Genomic DNA, 18,619 nt, shown 5'->3' with positions numbered 1-18,619 from the left:
GATATTTTTCAAATAAATGATATATAGGATTTCACCTTTCTACATTTCTGATTAATAATCATATTCTGTTTATTTTTTATACCCGCCTCCTTCGCCCAGTCCCCAACTCCAGCAGCCACTAATCTTTTCTTCATTTCTATAATTTTTTTATTTCAAGAATGCTGTATAAATGAAATCAGTTTGTAAACTTTTGAGATTGGCTTTTTTTTTTCCATTCAAATATAATTCCCTTGAGTTCTGTTTAGTTTTATGTGGATTGTCTCATGCTTATTTTGCCAGCATGGATACAACTATGCTGGCATAATTAAATTAATTTAAGAACTACTTCAATACAAACCAAAGTAAAGAGAGTCTAAATTCAAAGTAATTTCATAACAGGGAAACATTATTTATAATTGAGTCCATTTTAATGAGAGAAAAATGTTTATTTTTAGACAGTGTTAAAACAAGTTTGGACAAAAATGCATTTAGTTCATCTAAGAGGTGGTTGGTAGCATAATTTTAAAAACACCCAATATCTCTAATGCTAATTTAAGAGATGTTTTAAACATTTGAAAGAAATTATGAAAAATTTGGAGAAGATTCCATTTTCATTTGCAGAATGCATATTTTTAGTATGTAAGCATTTATTGAGTTCAGCCTATGTGTACACAGTAAGGCCAAAAGTAAGGGAAAAAGAAAATTTGCATGGGCCAAAGGCACAGATTTGTATTGCTTTCCTTTGACTAGCTTGTGTGTTCCTTGCTATTGTTCTTAAGATATTGTATGTGGACTTATTTTTGTTTTCATAAATAAATTGAAAGTTTGACAAAGGCTCTTTCTTTTCAAATACTTCAACAAAGGGAGGTGTACAATTTCATTTCAGGGAGTGTTAGCAGGCCATGTCATGAGGTCCCAGGTTTAATGATTTTCTAGGAGGACTCACAGGACACAAGATAAGTTGTAGTTGTGATTTATTATAGAGAAAAGACACAAAGCAAAATCAGCAAAAGGAAAAGGTGGATGAGGTGAAGTCTGGCATAAGCTCCTAAGAGTCCTCTCCCAGAGGAGTCACAGAGGACACTGAATTCCTCCAGCAGCAAGCTGTGATAATACATATGGAATGTTGCCAACCAGGAAAGTCCATTAGAGATGCAGTGCCTAGAGGTTTCCTTGGAGACTGATCACACAGCACTCTATCTAGCACATATCCCAATTCCAGGCTCCCAGAAGGAAAGCACATGTTTACCATAAACTACATTGTTTGTACAAACGGTTTGGCACAGTGAGCCTCACTTATCAGTTAATGGGTGGGAACCCTCCTGAAATCGAAGTTCCCAGATGCCAGCCAATAGCCAACCTTGCAAGCGTTTTCAAGTTAAGCAGCGTAGGCCTGCTATGTTAACTCTTCTCTGTACATAAGGCCATTTAGTGTAACACCTATCAATTTGGTCTCCATCTCTCTGACTACTGTGTCTTGGAACACACATGGGTAACAGATAAGGGTTATTTGTTGACTCTCAGCTAAATAACAAGGCAGGGACAAATGAAGAAGAAAGTGACTAGCAGACATGCCTCTTTCTCCTAGCAGGAGAAAAAAAGAAAACAGAACTACAACAAACTTAACAATAAAAATCAACACACAAAACTTTAAGATTAAAAATACTATAAAAAATGGATTCACATTTACTATGCTTATTGACAAAGTCTATATTGTGGCTTGAGATAGTGATAATGATATATAGAGCATCCCAGTTAACAAAATATCTAAAATATTATTTCATTTTAAAATCTCATCTTTTAAAATTTGTTTGTGTGTGTGTGTTCATTACTATAAGATACTAGTACTGTGATACACGCATACATTTTGAAACTAAATAAATATGCATATGTGAGGGTTGTGCACTCAAACTGTTTTACTAACAGGTGGTTAGCAACAGCCGTCCCTCAGTATCCATAGGGGATTGGTTCCAGGACCGGCCATGAATACCAAAATCCATGGATGCTCAAGACCTGCAGTCGGCCCTTCATACCTGTGGATGTGGAGCCCACAGATATGGAGGGCTGACTGTACTGCCTTTGGGTCATAAAATTTTAAAACTGGAAAAAATCACATAGACTCAGCTAAATTTCCTCATTTTATATTGCAGCAGCCACAGTAGGAAGATATGGAAACAACACAAGTGTTGACAGATGAATGGACAACAAAATGTGAGGTATATAAAATGGAATATCATTCAGCCATAAAAAGAAGGAAATCCTGCCATTTGCAACAACATGGATAGGCTGGAGGATGTTATGTTAAGTGAACTAGCCAGACACAGAAAGACAAATGTCACATGATCTCACTTATATGTGGAATTTTTTAAAAAGTGGAACTTATAGTAGCAGAGACTAGAAAGGTGGTTGGGTACCAGAGGCAGGGGTGGGAGTGGAAGAAAATGGGAGATATTGACCAAAGGGGATAAACTTTCAGTTACAAGATGAATAATTTCTGAAGACCTAATGTACAGCATAGTGACTACAGTTAATAACAAAGTACTAATAGAAATTTGCTAAAAAGGTAGATCTCAAGTGTTTTAACAACACACACAAAAAATGATAACTATGTGAGTTGATGGATATAGTAATTAGCTTGATTGTAGTAATAATTTCACAGTGGATACATATATCAAAACATCACATTGTATACCTTAAATAAATACAATTTTAATTTGTCAATCATACCACTATTAAGCTGGGGGGGCGGGAAAAAATAAGAAAATTGAAGCCCAGGGAGGTGAAGTGGACTTGTCCAAGGTGATAGAGAAGTTAGTGGTAGGGCCAAGCTAGAACCTGGATCACCCTTGAGCCAAGCAGGAATGTTTGACAAGATCCAGGATCTTTTGGAGGAAGGAATGAACGAGCTACCTTTCTCCTTGTCCCTGTTTCCCCTGTGTCATCTTGCCTTGGCATCTTCTTTTCCATATTATTCTTTCTCGGGGGACTGGGCTGCCATAGCTTGCCTCATCTGGAGAGAGGGGAGGGGGATTTATGCCCAGTTCCTTCTCTGATAGGTGACTTCACCTTAGAGTATACATGAGACATTGCTGGTTAGACGTTGGCCAGGATTACAATTGCTCAGAACTGTGGCATTAGTACATTACTAGACATTATTTTACTCCTTTCCCAGTTAGTTGGCTGGAATTGGTGAGAACTTAAGCTAGCCTGGAGCATCAGTAGTAATAATCCCTTATGTTTTCACAAGGCTTCCCCAGCTATAAAGTATTTTCCTCCACGTAGTATCAATTGGTTATTGCTTAAACCACTAAATTTTGGGTAGTCTATATAACCAGAAAAGAATGGATAGAACTATTCATTCTGTCCAATAATAAAAAGACAATCCAATTATAAATGGGCAAAGTATCTGAATAGGTATTTCTCTAGAGAAGATCTATGAAGTCTAATCAGCACATGAGAAGATTCCCAATATCATTAGCTATCAGGAAATGCAAAGAAAAGAAATATGACTTCACACCCACTAGGGTGGCTATAATAAAAAAGACAAGACAATAACAAGTGTTGACAAGGATGTGGAGAAGCTGAAACCCTTACACATTACTAGTGAGAATTGAAACATATATCCACAAAAACTTGTATAAGAATGTTCATAGCAGCTTCATTCAATATAGCCAAAAAGTGGAAACAATTCAAATGTCTGTCAAGTGATGAACAGATAAAGAAAATGTTGTATATTCACACAATGGACTAATATTTGGCAATTACAAGGAATGAAGCACTGATATATGCTACAACACAGATGAAACTTGAAAACATTTTATAAGATGAAAGGAGCTAATCATAATATACCACACGTATGACTCCATTTGTATGAAATGTTCCAAATAGGCAAATCTATAGAGACAGAAAACAGATTAGTGGTTCCTGAGGCCTGGGTGGGTAGGGGACAGTAAAGGGAAATGGAGAGTGAATGCTAATGGGTAAAGGGTTTCCTTCTGGAGTGTGGAAATGTTATAAAATTAGATTGTGGTGATGGCTGTACAACTCTGTGGGGATACTAAAATTGATTGAATTACACACATTAAATGGTTGAATTGTACGGTATGTTAGTGGTATCTCAATAAAGTTATTTTAAAAGGCCTCATTAAGAAAATAAAAATGAAAGCCACAGACTGGGAAACATTATTTACAAAATATAATCTGATTAGAGAACTTACATCCCAAATATATAAAAAAACTTTTACAACTAAATATTGGGAACACAAACAACTCAATTTTTTAAAAATGGGGGAGAGATCTGAATAGACAATTAACCAAAGAAGATATATAAATGCTAAATAAACACATGAAAAGTTGTTCAATCAACATCATTAGTCATCAGGGAAATATAAAGTAAAACTACCAAGAGCTATTACTACATATCGTTTAGAATGGCTAAAATCAAAGAAAAAACCTTACAGTACATAGTGTGCATGAGCATGTGGTGTTACTGGATCTCTGTACATTTCCATTGGGGATGCTAAAAGGCACACCCAGTTTGCATAGTAGTTTGGCAGTTTCTTGAAAACTTAAGTATATACTTACCATTCAACTGACCAATCCTACTCACAGGTATTCACTCAAGAGAAATAAAAACTTATGTTTTTACAAAGACTTATGCATGATCATCCTTAACAATTTTATTCATAATAGCTTAAACTGGAAGGAACTCAAGATTTCATCAAAGGTGGTTGGATAGACAAACCATTCTATATCCCTTCAAAAGAAGAAAAGGAATAAACTACTGGTAAACACAATATGGATGAATCGCAAATGGCTTATGTTAAGTGAAAGAAGACAGACAACGACGACTACATACTCTATGATTCTGCTTATATAAAAATCTAGAAAAGGCAAACTGTAATGAAGGGAACCAGATCAGTGGTTGTATAGGGACAGGAGTAGAGGAAAGGATCAACTGTAATGGGCCATGAAGGACTTTTGGGGGGTGATGTTTTGATGTGGGTGGTGGTTACATAATGGAATACATTTGTCATGAGTCATTGACTTGTACAGTGACAAGGTATACCTTTTACTGAATGTAAATTATACCTTAATAAAAGTGATTGAAATTTTTAGACAAAAATCAAAGAAATGTGGGGTTTATGGAGGTAGTGAATTACTACAGACTGAAGGTTTGTTTTCCCCCTAAAATTCAATGTTAAACCCTAATCCCCAACGTGATGGTATTAGAAGGCGGTGCCTTTGGGAGGTGGGATTAGTGCCCTTATAACAAAGAAGCCAGAGAGCTTCCTTGCCCCTTCTGCCATGTAAACATGCAGTGAAAAGAACCAGGAAGCAGACTCTCACCAGATACTAGCCCTGCCGGCACCCTGATCCTGGACTTGCCAGCCTCCAGAACTGTGAGAAATAAATTTCTGTCATTCATAAGCTACTCAGTCTATGGCATTCTGTTTTATTCAATAGTAGCCTGAATGGACTAAAACAGGAATTAACAAGGGATTATTGGTGGTAACAAACTGCAATTCACCGATGTGAGCCAGTCCTTATGTGAGGTACATAAAGATGAGAAGTTAAGACCCCTGACTCCCAGAGCAGGGGTCTGGCCACTATACCACATGTTCAGTTCTTTTTGGTTTGTATAGTATCACTTTATACAAATCCAAAGCATTGTGAAAACGAGTGAAACATGAAGTTTTTTTTGTTTTGTTTTGTTTTGTTTTTGCGGTACAGGCCCTCTCACTGCTGTGGCTTCTCTCATTGTGGAGCACAGGCTCCGGACGCGCAGGCTCAGCGGCCATGGCTCACGGGCCCAGCTGCTCCACAGCATGTGGGATCTTCCCGGACCGGGGCATGAACCCACGTTCCCTGCAACGGCAGGTGGACTCTCAACCACTGCGCCACCAGGGAAGCCCATGAAGGAGTTTTAAAAGCAAATATGTTGAGTTATGACAGTTACTGGACAGTACCCTCAGAGGTGGGGCATGCTCCAGGATTAGCCTGGGTTAAGGGAACCCTGAGACAGGGACCTGAGAGGTAGAGAAAAGCATTAACATGCAGGCCTGAGACTGCTATCCTGAGGCCCTTGGTGGTCATCTGAGAACTTGGATTTGGGGAAGAATCCAAAAACCCTTATAAGAATGGTTCACCGTGCCTAAACTGTGCAAATAATGTGGTTTGTGCTAAACACACGCTTTCCTTTTGGGAGCCTGGGATTTGGGCACAGGCCAGGCAGAGGGTGTCTATGTGACCATCTCTCACGAAAGACATTGGACAGTGAGCTTCTCAAGAGCTTCCCTGGCAGACAGCATTTCACACACAGCATGTCACAACTTGTTGCTGGGGGAATGAAGCACATCCTGTGTGATTTACTGGGAGAGAGGTCTTGGAAGCTTGTTCCTGGTCCTCTGGACTTCACCCCATGCACCTTTTCCCTTTGCTGAGTTTGCTGTGTGTCCTCTAGCTGTAATCTATCAAAACCACGAGTACGAATATATTCTGAGTTGTATGAGTCCTTCTACAGAATCATTGAACCTAGGGGTGACCTTGGAGACCTCAACACAGGAGGTGATCCCAGGAGACACTAAGAAGGGAAGGGATGATGGCCTTAAAGGGATATATTGTCAAATAAGTTACCAGAGTGGGCGAATGGGACAAAATTCTTCTGGGGAATTTGGAACAATTGTAGAACATGCACTTATGTGGCAAGGGGGTATGTAATATTTATCCACCAATTCCTGAGTTAGTAATAATTATCTGGAACTTCCAGCCTACCCTGTGCATGGGCCCAGTGGGCTCTGGTGGCCACAGCCAGCCCTGAAGCCAAGAGCTGAGGCTGGAAGCTGGGCTTGCACATGTAGAACTGCTATGTGCCTGTGGAGGATATGGTGGGGCACTTCTGCTACAGCCCCTAAAAGGCATGCACTTATGTGGCAAGGGGACCATGAAGTAGGACCATTGCCCAGTCTTTCCCAAGGTGCTCATCACCTGCCTTAGCAACACAGGGAAGATGGATTACTTGTGCTTCATTCCCATCAGAGAGCCCCTTCCTCCCAGGAGAGGACGCTGTAAGCTGCAGCCTCGCCCGGGGCACCATGAGCACAAGGGAGAGGTTGCCTTATCTATTCGAGACGGAGATGTGGTCCTTCTTCTTCCCTCTCTACCCTCAAGTCCTGGGCACAGGAAGCCCTGCTTTAGTTTACTGTTTCTTGTTCCACCTCTTTACTAGCTCGGTCTAATGAGTAGGTCAATGGAAGGCTTCCTCTCCCACAGAAGGGGCACCTAGGCGGACGGAGCCTCCTCCATCAGGCTACACACTGAGGGATAGTCTCCCTGTCTGGGTGTTGTGTGGGTCCATTGGGGCTGATCCACCTTGTCTGCTCTTGGTAGAGTTCCCACACTCCCCAGAACTCTCTGGCTTACTTACAGTTTCCTCATTCTGCCTTTTCCTACTTACGTAGCTAGAAATTCATCATCCATCACGTTGGGATACTAAGAGTACCTACCTCAGAGAGTTGCCATGAGGATTATGTCAGATAATACAAGTCAAGTGCCTAAAACAGTGCTTGGTACACAGTAAGCACTCAATAGAGTTAACTATTATTATTAGGTATTTATAACTAGTTGGCAGATGTGTCTTTATTAGAAGAAATAGAATGCCCAGATTGCTTCAACCTGCTCCTTGCAATGCATCAGCAGACTAGCATGGCAATGGATTCTTCAAGAACTCTCAGCCAATTTCCAATTTCAGCTTTTTCAAAACTGTCAGAAGTTCTAGGTAAAATACTATTCCTCTCAAACAGCTGTGAGTGATTTACATGTTCAACTCCTAAAATCAAGGTTGCTAGGCGGACTTAGTGAAATTCTTGCTCAAGAAATGGAAGGTAATAAAGTGGTGACTCTCCTAAGTTCACTGTCACCCTCTACTATCCATACAGTTTAATCTTCTCTTTTTTAAAAAAAAAGTCCAATATTTACAGAACAGATTTGAAAACTCCTCCCCCTCCAAAACCTCCTGTGGGGAGAACAGAGAGGCCACGGCCAAAAAATTCAGAGTGCTCACATGAGAAACAACACACAGAAGCCACGGGGCCTCACGGGCACAGTGAGACAGCCAGTCCTGTGGTCACACGTGATGAACAACGAACGCTTAGCAAGCACAGCCGAAGGAAGAGGGTGCTCCTGAGAACTCCCTTGTGAAGACTGTACTTCAGGTGATCTTGGAACAAGAGCACAAGCAAGAACCTCAGGCGGCCTGGCAACTGGAACAAAGGCCCAAACAGGACTGAGCCAGCAGATGACAATGTGTGGCAGGACTTCCCCAGTGTGGAGGGAGAGATTCAGAATGGAGATGACCTCTCGGCCACACCTGCCTGAGGGCTATCATCTGGAGGGATTTACCTGTTGATATCAGAACTCAGTGTGTATCACTGTTGTCAGTTTTACTAATCATGGTTATGTTTACTGAATATTGAGTTTATACCAGAATGGGGAGTTGGGCTATCCCAACTAATGTTTTGTGGTCTTTAAGATTCTTAGAACCTTTTTTGATGTATCCTAATTTGAATATGCTATAATTTTTCTGCTGGGAGTCTCCTGATAAAATATCTTTTTAAAAATAACAACTATATTTAATTAATTTTGATAACAAATATGCCGGATTGATGACAAATAACACAGCTCTAATCCCTGAATTTAACCTTTTCTTTCTCTCGGATTTGAAAATTACCTGCTTTTTGAAGTAAACAATAATGAATCCTAAAGAGCAACAATAATGAATATTTAAATGCCCTAGATTGGCTAAGATTTCTCTTTCCCTTCAATGCACAAAGTAACTAATTCAAGGATTCCCCAGTCCTTAAGATCGACCTTGCCAATTTAAAAAAAATGTATAAATGCTTCAGGAATTCATTTAAAGATCAATTTTACGAAGGTAGTGTTAGGAGAGGGACTGCAAGAGCTAAGCTAAAAGATTTGCATTTTGTGTTTGTATACTGTCCTAAGTGAAAAAGCCATTGCCCTCGGCTGGAGAGGGGTCTGTAGAAGTGCAGGGAAACCCTCTCCATCTAGTTCTCTGAACCTGTACAGGACATTTCATCAAGGACAAAAATGCCAAGCTCTTAATATTTACATACATCAAAGAGCCACATGATCATGGTTTAGTTCTCACTGCTTATGAAGTTCTTAATTTAGCTGATTTTTGGTATCAGCTCAAACCTACTACACAGCTTAAATCAGAACATGCTGAATTCAGCCCTTCAAAAAGCTCCCTCCTGTTAAGCATAATAGTCTTGGGCTTTTCAAAAAAAAAAAAAAAAAAAAGAAATTCTTGCCTAGTTTATCTAATGAACACATGGGGTGGATTTTTTAAAGAGAGTCATTGTCCTAAAATATACGAACTGAGGATTGTACTAGAATCTATCCCTTAAAGTAGCACAAGAGTGACATCCACTGGCCAAACAGCTTTCGTGACTATGGGGGAGAGAGCTTACCTCTGAGGAGTGACAAAGAGAACATTCGAAGACAGATGCTCTACATAGCTGAATACATCTATCCAAAAGCAAGTGATTTCTACCCTTAAAAATTTATATCCACTATTGTATACATTTCTTCACATTATTTTTACAAATCTATGCGGCATATGCCAATCCATATTGGCAAAAATTCAAAGGCTTGACAATATACTCTCTTGGTCAGCCTGTGGGAAAACAGGTATTTTCACAACACAAAATGTTACAACCCCTGTAAAGGGAAATTTTGCAATATCCAACAAAACCACATATGCATTTATTCTTTGACCCAGCAATCGCACTTAGCCTGAGAAAATTCTGACAATATAAAAATACATATGCACAAAATTATTTATTGCAACTTGATTTATAATTGCAAAATACTGAAAACTTAATAAATGCCTCAATATAGGAAAGTGGATGAATAAACTATGGTACATACATACAATACAGTACTATGCAGGTAAGAGAAAGAAAAGAAAGAGTAAGATCTATATGAACTGCTATGGAAGGATTTTCATGATAGATCATTAGGCAGAGAGAAACCACTTTTAATGACTGACATGGGTAACAATACTTTTTTTTTTAACCTAATCCAGGAGATAATTTAAATTTTTAGTGCTAGAAATTTGTGGTGAGTCAGGCATGGTAAAGACGGATGAGAAAAGCATTTTAAGCCAGGTATGATACCTGTGATACCTGTCTTTGTCTTTCATGGGCCAGCCCTCTTGATACACTCACTAATGCAATTTATCAGGGGTAGTCATTCTATAGATAGATAGATACATACATACATACATAGGTAGGTAGATAGATACATACATACCTACATACATAGATATATCTGCTTCAGATAGATATCTGAAGATATCTGAAGCAGATAATAAAAATGTCTGGGTTTAGGTATATGAATTGAATCACACATTGACTCTGCCATTTGCAGTATTTACAGACAAATCACACTTGAACAGATGACAGCAGGTGGACCAGAGTCTAGTAAGATTGTTTACTTCAAGATTTTACACTGATCTGTTTGACACGGGTGTGTGTTGACTCAAATTTCAAGCTTAGAGTAGGGAAGACATTACTGCTTCCCAGATTGTAAAATCTGCCATGCTTCTGTAGAGGTATGCTCATATTTCCCTTTCTATCATTGTTCTTCCAGCAGGTTGGTCCTTTAAATTAAATTATATTTAATTTAATCTAACTTAATGTAATTTTTTCTCATCCTTTTTTCTCACTTAGAATTTCAGAGGTATCTTTATTGTATAGTTTTGTAACAGTACTAATTTTATAGTACTATATTTCTTTCTTCTATTAAGCTGTGGTTTTCTTAATATTTTTCCTTAAAAAAACAAAAAACAAAAAACATCTGTGCTGCAGGAACTGGGTGCTGGTGAGCCTGTGCACTCAGAAGCCCAAGAACGACCACAGGAGAGCTGGGGGCGAAACCCTTTCCGTCTGAGTTGTCTCTCCTGCGCCATCTACTGACAAAGCTCAACTGGTGCCAATTGGCGAAGGAAGCATATTTAAATTATCACAGAATAGGTGAAAAGGATGAACTGGAGCTCAGACAGTAAAACCATAACCTGCATAAGGAATGTCCATATATACTTCCTATGGCTGTTCCTCTAACAGCTTAATTCTTTCTTAAAATATTTGCTCATCCTTTGTCTTTCTCTTCCTCAATATGTAATTCATAAGCATGTGCACATTTTTTATTGCTTATATTCATATATACACATACATATTTATATATGTATATATGTTTTTATTTTACCAAGAGGGAGAGTTCCTTTAGATTTTTCCAATTAGAAAGTGTAATATTACCTATTCTTTCCTGACTCCCTTCACCTGTTATGAAGGAGGAAAAATATGATGAGTTTGTTTTTGCAATTAGACTGTAAAACAGACTTCCACAACTATAGGAGACAAATAGGCAGATAAATGTATAGGCATATGAATGAATGCATAGCTGGACACATACAGAAAGAGAAAAACAGAAATAGTTTGTAAGAAGAATGCATACATAGATAACGCTCACAGTAAGAGAGATATAACTTTATTAAAAATTGAAGTTATTAAAAATTGAAGTCTATAGCACATAAATTTAATCATTGGTGTTAGAAATCTGGGGCAATTTTGGATGGCATTTTATCCTAGGCATTGTACCTATCTTTGTGCCCCATAAGCCAGACTTTTCTCCTCTTCATCCTGACATATTCACCAACTTAGTATTTTTGGGAGCAGGTCCCTTTTTTTTTTTTTTTCACTACGCGGGCCTCTCACTGTTGTGGTCTCTCCTGTTGCGGAGCACAGGCTCTGGACACGCAGGCTCAGCGGCCATGGCTCACGGGCCCAGCCGCTCCGCAGCATGTGGGATCTTCCCGGACCGGGGCATGAACCCGCGTCTCCTGAATCGGCAGGCGGACTCTCAACCACTGCGCCACCAGGGAATCCCCCTTAGTTTTTAATTAGTTTTCAAAACAGATAATATGCCCGTTTGTATAAATGGAAACACACGTATGTATTTACTCTTAGACTTCACACGCATGTACTTACAGCTCTAACAGTCATGCTGGCATCTGAGAGTCAGAGGCTCTGAGCTCTGAGGTGTAACAGTTTTCCCCTTACCAATTTTTATTCTTCCCAGTGGGAAACCTCATATGCTGCTGTACCAGCACACTCCTATTTACTTTCTAAGGCTGCTTTTACAAGGCGCTGGTTTTGGTGTTAATTTTTTCTTATCTTTTCTTCTTCATTTTGAAATTCTGTATCACATATCTCTTTATTATTGTTTGGTCATATTGCTTCACATATTTCCAATACTTCCATAGATTTTTACATTTTCAATGAATTTTTTCATTCAGTGGAATAGTCATATATATATAAATAAATAATGTAATATCTTTTGCAATCCTTTTCCTTCTTTTAACCAGTGGTTTGAAGTAAGTTATACAGTACTTTACTTTTAATCTTCGTTCACTCATTTGTACTGCAACAAATTCTGCTCCTTCAGGACTCAAGTTTGCCATAAACAAATGAGGAAAACAGAATTATTCCATGGGAAGTGTATAAAATAGATCTAAATGATTCTTATGTATTTTGCTATATAATAAAAAGCATTATTTACTGAGCATGCAAACATTCTTTCAGACCTTTAAAAAAAAAGTTTGGCTGCAGAGGGTGTGATCTGTAAAGACAACTCTTTGGCTTTAATTATTTTAGATTCAAGACTTTGTACCCAAAAGACATTAAGATTAGTATTTATTGTTCATATTTTTCCATATGAGGACATGGACATGCTTAAAAATCCCACTACCACTTTGGCATCCCAGTGAGTTATGCAGGTCACAAATATGATTCTTACTGATAGGAAAATTAAAATCTGAAATGAGCCCAAATCATATAGTGAATATATTTTTTTATTGAAAAAAGCACTTCTATTTCAAGCAACTTTTATAATTATGATTTATGAGGACATCATTTCAATTTTATGTTATGCTACTGTTCCTTAAAAAGACTGAATTTTCTATTCTGGACAAAGGAAGTAGATATTCAGAGTGGACTTCCTTGCAAATGTATTGCTGAGAGAAGTGTTAATGAATGAACAGGAACATTACCTGAGTCCCAGAGCTGAGAGGTGAAGGAAGAGTTTTTTCCATACCAGGGACAGTCAAAGGCAAGGTAACAGGCAAAATGTGTGCAAGTCACAAGTTCTCAGGTCACGGATGCTAATGCCAAAAAAGAAAAAAGAAAACGAAGACAGTTAAAGAATGATTAGTAGGTGAATTAGCTAAGGCTCCCCAGACCTCCTAGTGGATGCCTTTTCATGATCTGGTCCACGAGTTTTGCCAATTAAACTCTAAAATATAAAGGCAATCTTATACTACTAAACCACATATTTTTCTTTTAAAAATTGATAACTCATTCAAATAAGAATCTACAAAATTTTCATTCTGATTGTATAAACTTGACCAGAGACCTATAAAATATTTGTTATGAGTTGATAAATGGAAAAACCAGACTTAAATTCTAGTTTCAGGACTTAAATCAACCTAAAAATTATTTATATTATATCCAAAGCTTTCCTTGGCACATATTCCACATAGAATTGGATGAAGCTGATATGTCGGTTGATGTGCTTTTGAATCTCTTTCTAAGCATTTGCATATGATGTCGCTTTTGCCTGAAATACCTTCAGTCTCCTCCTCCTCCTCCCTCAGTCTTCTCTGTTCTTTGAGATGAAGCTCACTTATTACTACTTGTCCTGCGTTAGAAACTCACACTGCTGGTGGGGAGAGGTGGGTTTGGGGCAGACCCAGGAGGGAAAGAGGACTACATGGTTTCCAGCTTGGCTTCCAAATAGGATGGGTTTAGGGGAATGTTTTGACCCACACAGCCCTCAGGATGAGTGGTAGGAAGCAAAGGCAGGTGAAGGCTGAATCTAGAACTCAGATTTTTGAGAGGACCCTACCCTCTTCTCTGCCTGTGGGGCTAACTTTGCTCCAGAGGCTACAGCCATCCCCACACCAGTGAAACCAGCTGGTCAATCTAATGGCCTTGTGTCCTGGCCAGATGATAAAATCTACACCTATACCCTCATTCCTATTTTTCCATCACTCGGTAATTTTAAGTGTGACTTGTTTGACTCATAAAAGGTTGATGCAGGTAAAATAAGCATGCTTTTTGTATAGGCAGGAATGGGCTTTTCCATGGCAGTATGCTTTCCTTATTACACCATGAGCTGGTGCAACTCTCCCCGGATTTAAGGGCCTCATCCATCCACTTCAGCATTTTTTCAAGCTGGGTCCTGTGCAAGGTGTTTGAAATACAAAGATGCACAAGGCTCTCATGAGGTTAAAGTCTGGTGGACATAATTTCAGACCTACATAAAAGTTGTAAGACTAGTACAAAGAATTCCCATATATCTTGTACCCAGATCCCTTAAATGTTAACATTTTATCACATTTGATTTCTTTCCCTCCCTCTGCATACATATAAACATATACATACATGTATGCATACACACACACATTTTTTAGAACTGTTTGAAAGTAAGCTTCAGGTAAGTTGGTACTAAATATCTCAGTGTGTGTTTTCTAAAAGGAAGTATTCTCTCTTTCATAACCACAGTGTGATAGTCAAAATAAGGAAATGACATTGATAGAGTATAAATTATCTAATCATAGGCCTTATTTGGATTTTGTCAACTGACCCAATAATGCTTCTTACAACTAAAGAAATTCTGGATCACATGTTGTAGTCAGTGGTCATGCCCCTTTTGTCTGCTTTAATCAGGAACAGTTCCTTTGTCTTTTATGCCATTGACTTTTTTAAGGAGTACAGGGCAGTTATTTTGTAGAATGTCCCTTGATCCGGGTTTGTATGATGTTTCCTCATGATTAGATTTAGGCCTGAGCTTTTTGGTAGGTCTACTACAGAGGGCTGTGTCCATTTCAGTGCATAATATCAGGAGGGACATGATGTCAGTTTATCTCAGTACTGGTCATATTAACTTTGATCACCTGGTTCAGGTGGTGTGTGCCAGGTTTTTCCATTATTTTTTTCTTTTTATAATTAATAAGTGTCTTGTGAAGAGATACTTTGAGACTATATATGTATCTTACCCCTCCTCAAAATTTCACCCACTAGTTTCAGCAAACATTGATGATTCTTGCCTGAATCAGTACTATGATGGTTGCTAAATAGTGATGGTTTACCTCCATTGTTCCTTCTACATTTGTTAGTTGGGTCTCCACTGTAAGGAAGAGCTTTCCCTTCTTCCCCTTTTTTGTTTGTTTCTTATTTACCCAGGTCCAAGGTAAGAATGTGCACTATTTCCACTGCTATCTAACACTGAACTGGAGGTATTAGCCAGTGCAGTTAGACAGATGACGCCCAACCCTTTGCCTCCTAAATGTACCTGACTCTGAACTCCGTACTTCCTGTAAGTCCTATACAGGATCCACAGCCTGCTCTGCTTGGTGAGAATGTGCATACCCACACAGCTCTCCCTTACAAGAGTACGCAGTAACTCCAGTTTTGTCTTTTTTAATTCACATATTGGATGGTTGTCTCATTATCCTTTGACAAACCAAACCCCAAACTAACCGAAAAGATCATTCTGATTTGCTGTGTGGGCAACATATCATAGAAATGCAACAGTGGAAGTAGGACACCCAATTAAGGCTGCTGAAAATCTTGTGTGGGAAGCAAATCCCTGGAGTTCTGAAAAAAAAACCATTTACACTAAACAACTATATGGAGGGCTTCCCTGGTGGCCCGGTGGTTGAGAGTCCACCTGCCGATGCAGGGGACGCGGGTTCGTGCCCCGGTCCGGGAGGATCCCACATGCCGTGGAGCAGCTGGGCCCGTGAGCCATGGCCGCTGAGCCTGCGCGTCCAGAGCCTGTGCTCCGCAACAGGAGAGGCCACAACAGTGAGAGGCCTGCGTACCGCCAAAAAAATAAAAAACTATATGGAAAAATATACCATAAACATAGTCAAAAGAAATTACCTCACATCACTGACAAAGCCAATTTCATCAGTAAGAGAAAGCAAACGACTCATCTGAAAACATAAGCAAAGGATATGAAGAGAATTCCTAGAAAATAAAAGTGGCTATTAATCATATAAAGAGGTTCAACCTGCACTCTAACAGAAATGCAAATTGAGACAACACTACGATAGTCATTTTTCACTTATTAGATTTGCAAAGACCAAAAATCTGATAACAAGCTTGATTAGGGATGGTGTGGGAAATAGGCTCTTCCCAGCATTGCTGGTGGGAGTGTAAACTGGTATGACTTTTAATGAGAACAATTTGACACTATGTAACAACATTTTACAAGTAGACCTATTTGACCTGGCAATTCTACTTTTAAGAATTTATCCTACAGGTAAATGTGAAATGAGTATTGTCCAGGCAATTCACTGCAGGACTGTGTACAGTAGTTTGGAAACAACTTCAATGTCCATCAATAGGGGACTTGCTATGTAAAGTACAACACATCCATACAACAGAATCCTTTGAGTCTGTTACGAAAAATGAAGTCAATCTCTGTTATATTGTTGGGTTGAGAGAAAAAAAAAACTGTGTGGGATATCTCTGGAAAGATACAAAGGAATCTAATAAAGGTGACTGCTTCCCAAGAGAACTGGCAGAAAAGACTTGCCTGAGCTCTACTCTCTTTGGTACTGTTTGAAAGTCATACTAGGTGTATGCATTTCTCCTTAAATATAAGCAAAATAAAAAAATTTAAATGTCTGTTGCAGTTGTGCAGGTGATATCAGTCTTTTAAGAAAAGTAGTGGTGGAGATCATGCACAGATTCAGGATATGTTTTGGAGGAAAGCTAACAACTCCAGTAGTTGTGGGTGATGAGGTAAGTAAGCCGTCAAGGATGACCACTAGGCTCATGGCTGGCAACTGGTGGAGAGACGTGCCATTTACTTTCCTGGGGAGCAACTAGGGAGCAACAGGTATAACATGTGAGAGAGCTCAAGGATTCTGTTTTGGATGTGGAAGCCCTGAGATGCCTATCAGTCATCCATGTATTGCTGTTAAATAGGCAGTTGGAATAGGAGTGTTACCGCTTAAGAAAGGAGTCTGGAATGGAGGTATTTAGGAGGCATCAGCATATAAATCTACACCAATAAATAGAAATATAATGTAAGCTACACAAGTAATTTAAAGTTTTCTAGCAGCCACATTAAAAAGTAAAAGCAGGGCCTCCCTGGTGGTGCTTCCCTGGTGGCGCAGTGGTTGAGAGTCCACCTGCCGATGCAGAGGACGTGGGTTCGTGCCCCAGTCCGGGAGGAAGGATCCCACACGCCGCGGAACGGCTGGGCCCGTGAGCCATGGCCGCTGAGCCTGCGCGTCCGGAGCCTGTGGTCCGCAACGGGAGAGGCTGCAACAGTGAGAGGCCCGCGTACCGCAAACAAATAAATAAATTAAATAAATAAAAAGTAAAAGCAGGTGAAATTAATTTTAATGTATTCTATTTGACCCAATATGTGTAAATATTATCATTTTAACGCTTAATCAATATAAAAATTAATGAGTTTTTTTTTTGGGGGGCCGCACCGAGCAGCATGCGAGATCTTAGTTCCCCAACCAGGGATCGAACCCGTGTCCCCGGCAGTGGAGGCTCGGAGTTCTAACGGTTGGACCGCCAGGGAATTCCCAATGAGATATTCTATACACTTTTTCATACTAAGTCTCTGAAATCTGGTGTGTATTTTACACTTACAGCACACCTCAAATAGGACTAGCCACATTTCAAGTGTCAACTTGTCACATGTGGTGATGACTACCTATTGGACAGTACAGAACAGTGATGATATTTAAAGCTATGGGGCTGGATGAGTGGAAGAGAGCGCAGGACTGGATTCTGGAGCCCTTGAACATTCAGAGTTCAGGTAGAAGAGGAGGAGCTGACAAATGAGACAGCAGATGAGAGCCCAGTAAACTAGGAATAAAACAAGACAAGTGTAGTGTCAAGGAGGCCATGAGAAGGGGGCTGTCAACTGCATCAACTGATGCTGAGAAGTGGAGTAAGATGAGAACAGAGAAGTGACCACTGTGATTGGGAAGATGGAGTTGTTAGTCATCTAACAAAACTCAGCTTTATTAGACCGGGGGCTCCTCCTTTGGAGCTGAAAAGACCATGGGAGGTGGAAAGTGGAGTCCTCTTGTGCAGACATCTCAAAGGCAACACATTCCAAACTGATCTATCTTCTCTGGCATCCTCCCCCACTCTCTTCTCTTCCTATATTCTGATCTCCATTGGGGAGCCCACGCTAGAAATCTGGGAGACGTTCTCAAATCCTGCCTTTCTCTCAGACCTCATAAGCTATTACTCACAACGTCATCCATTTCACCTGCGAAATGCTTAATCTGTTTCTACTCCTCACCCCCTCCGCCGCCAAGTTACCCCCAAAGCTAGATAAACTGTACACGTACTCTCTCTTTCCGAAACGCCTTTCCCAGGCATTCCTATGGAATTCAGTGCTCATTTCAGCCGCTGTTCTCACTACATTCATCCACTCACCAAACTGGTCTTTAAAGTATCAGTTTCTGTCGATCTCTCCAACTAAACCGTGAACTCTTTGAGGTCCAAGAGCTTGT

This window comes from Hyperoodon ampullatus (genome assembly GCF_949752795.1).
Source record: "Hyperoodon ampullatus genome assembly, chromosome: 5".
NCBI classification, from domain to species: domain Eukaryota; kingdom Metazoa; phylum Chordata; class Mammalia; order Artiodactyla; family Ziphiidae; genus Hyperoodon; species Hyperoodon ampullatus.
This window is presented reverse-complemented; position numbering follows the sequence as displayed.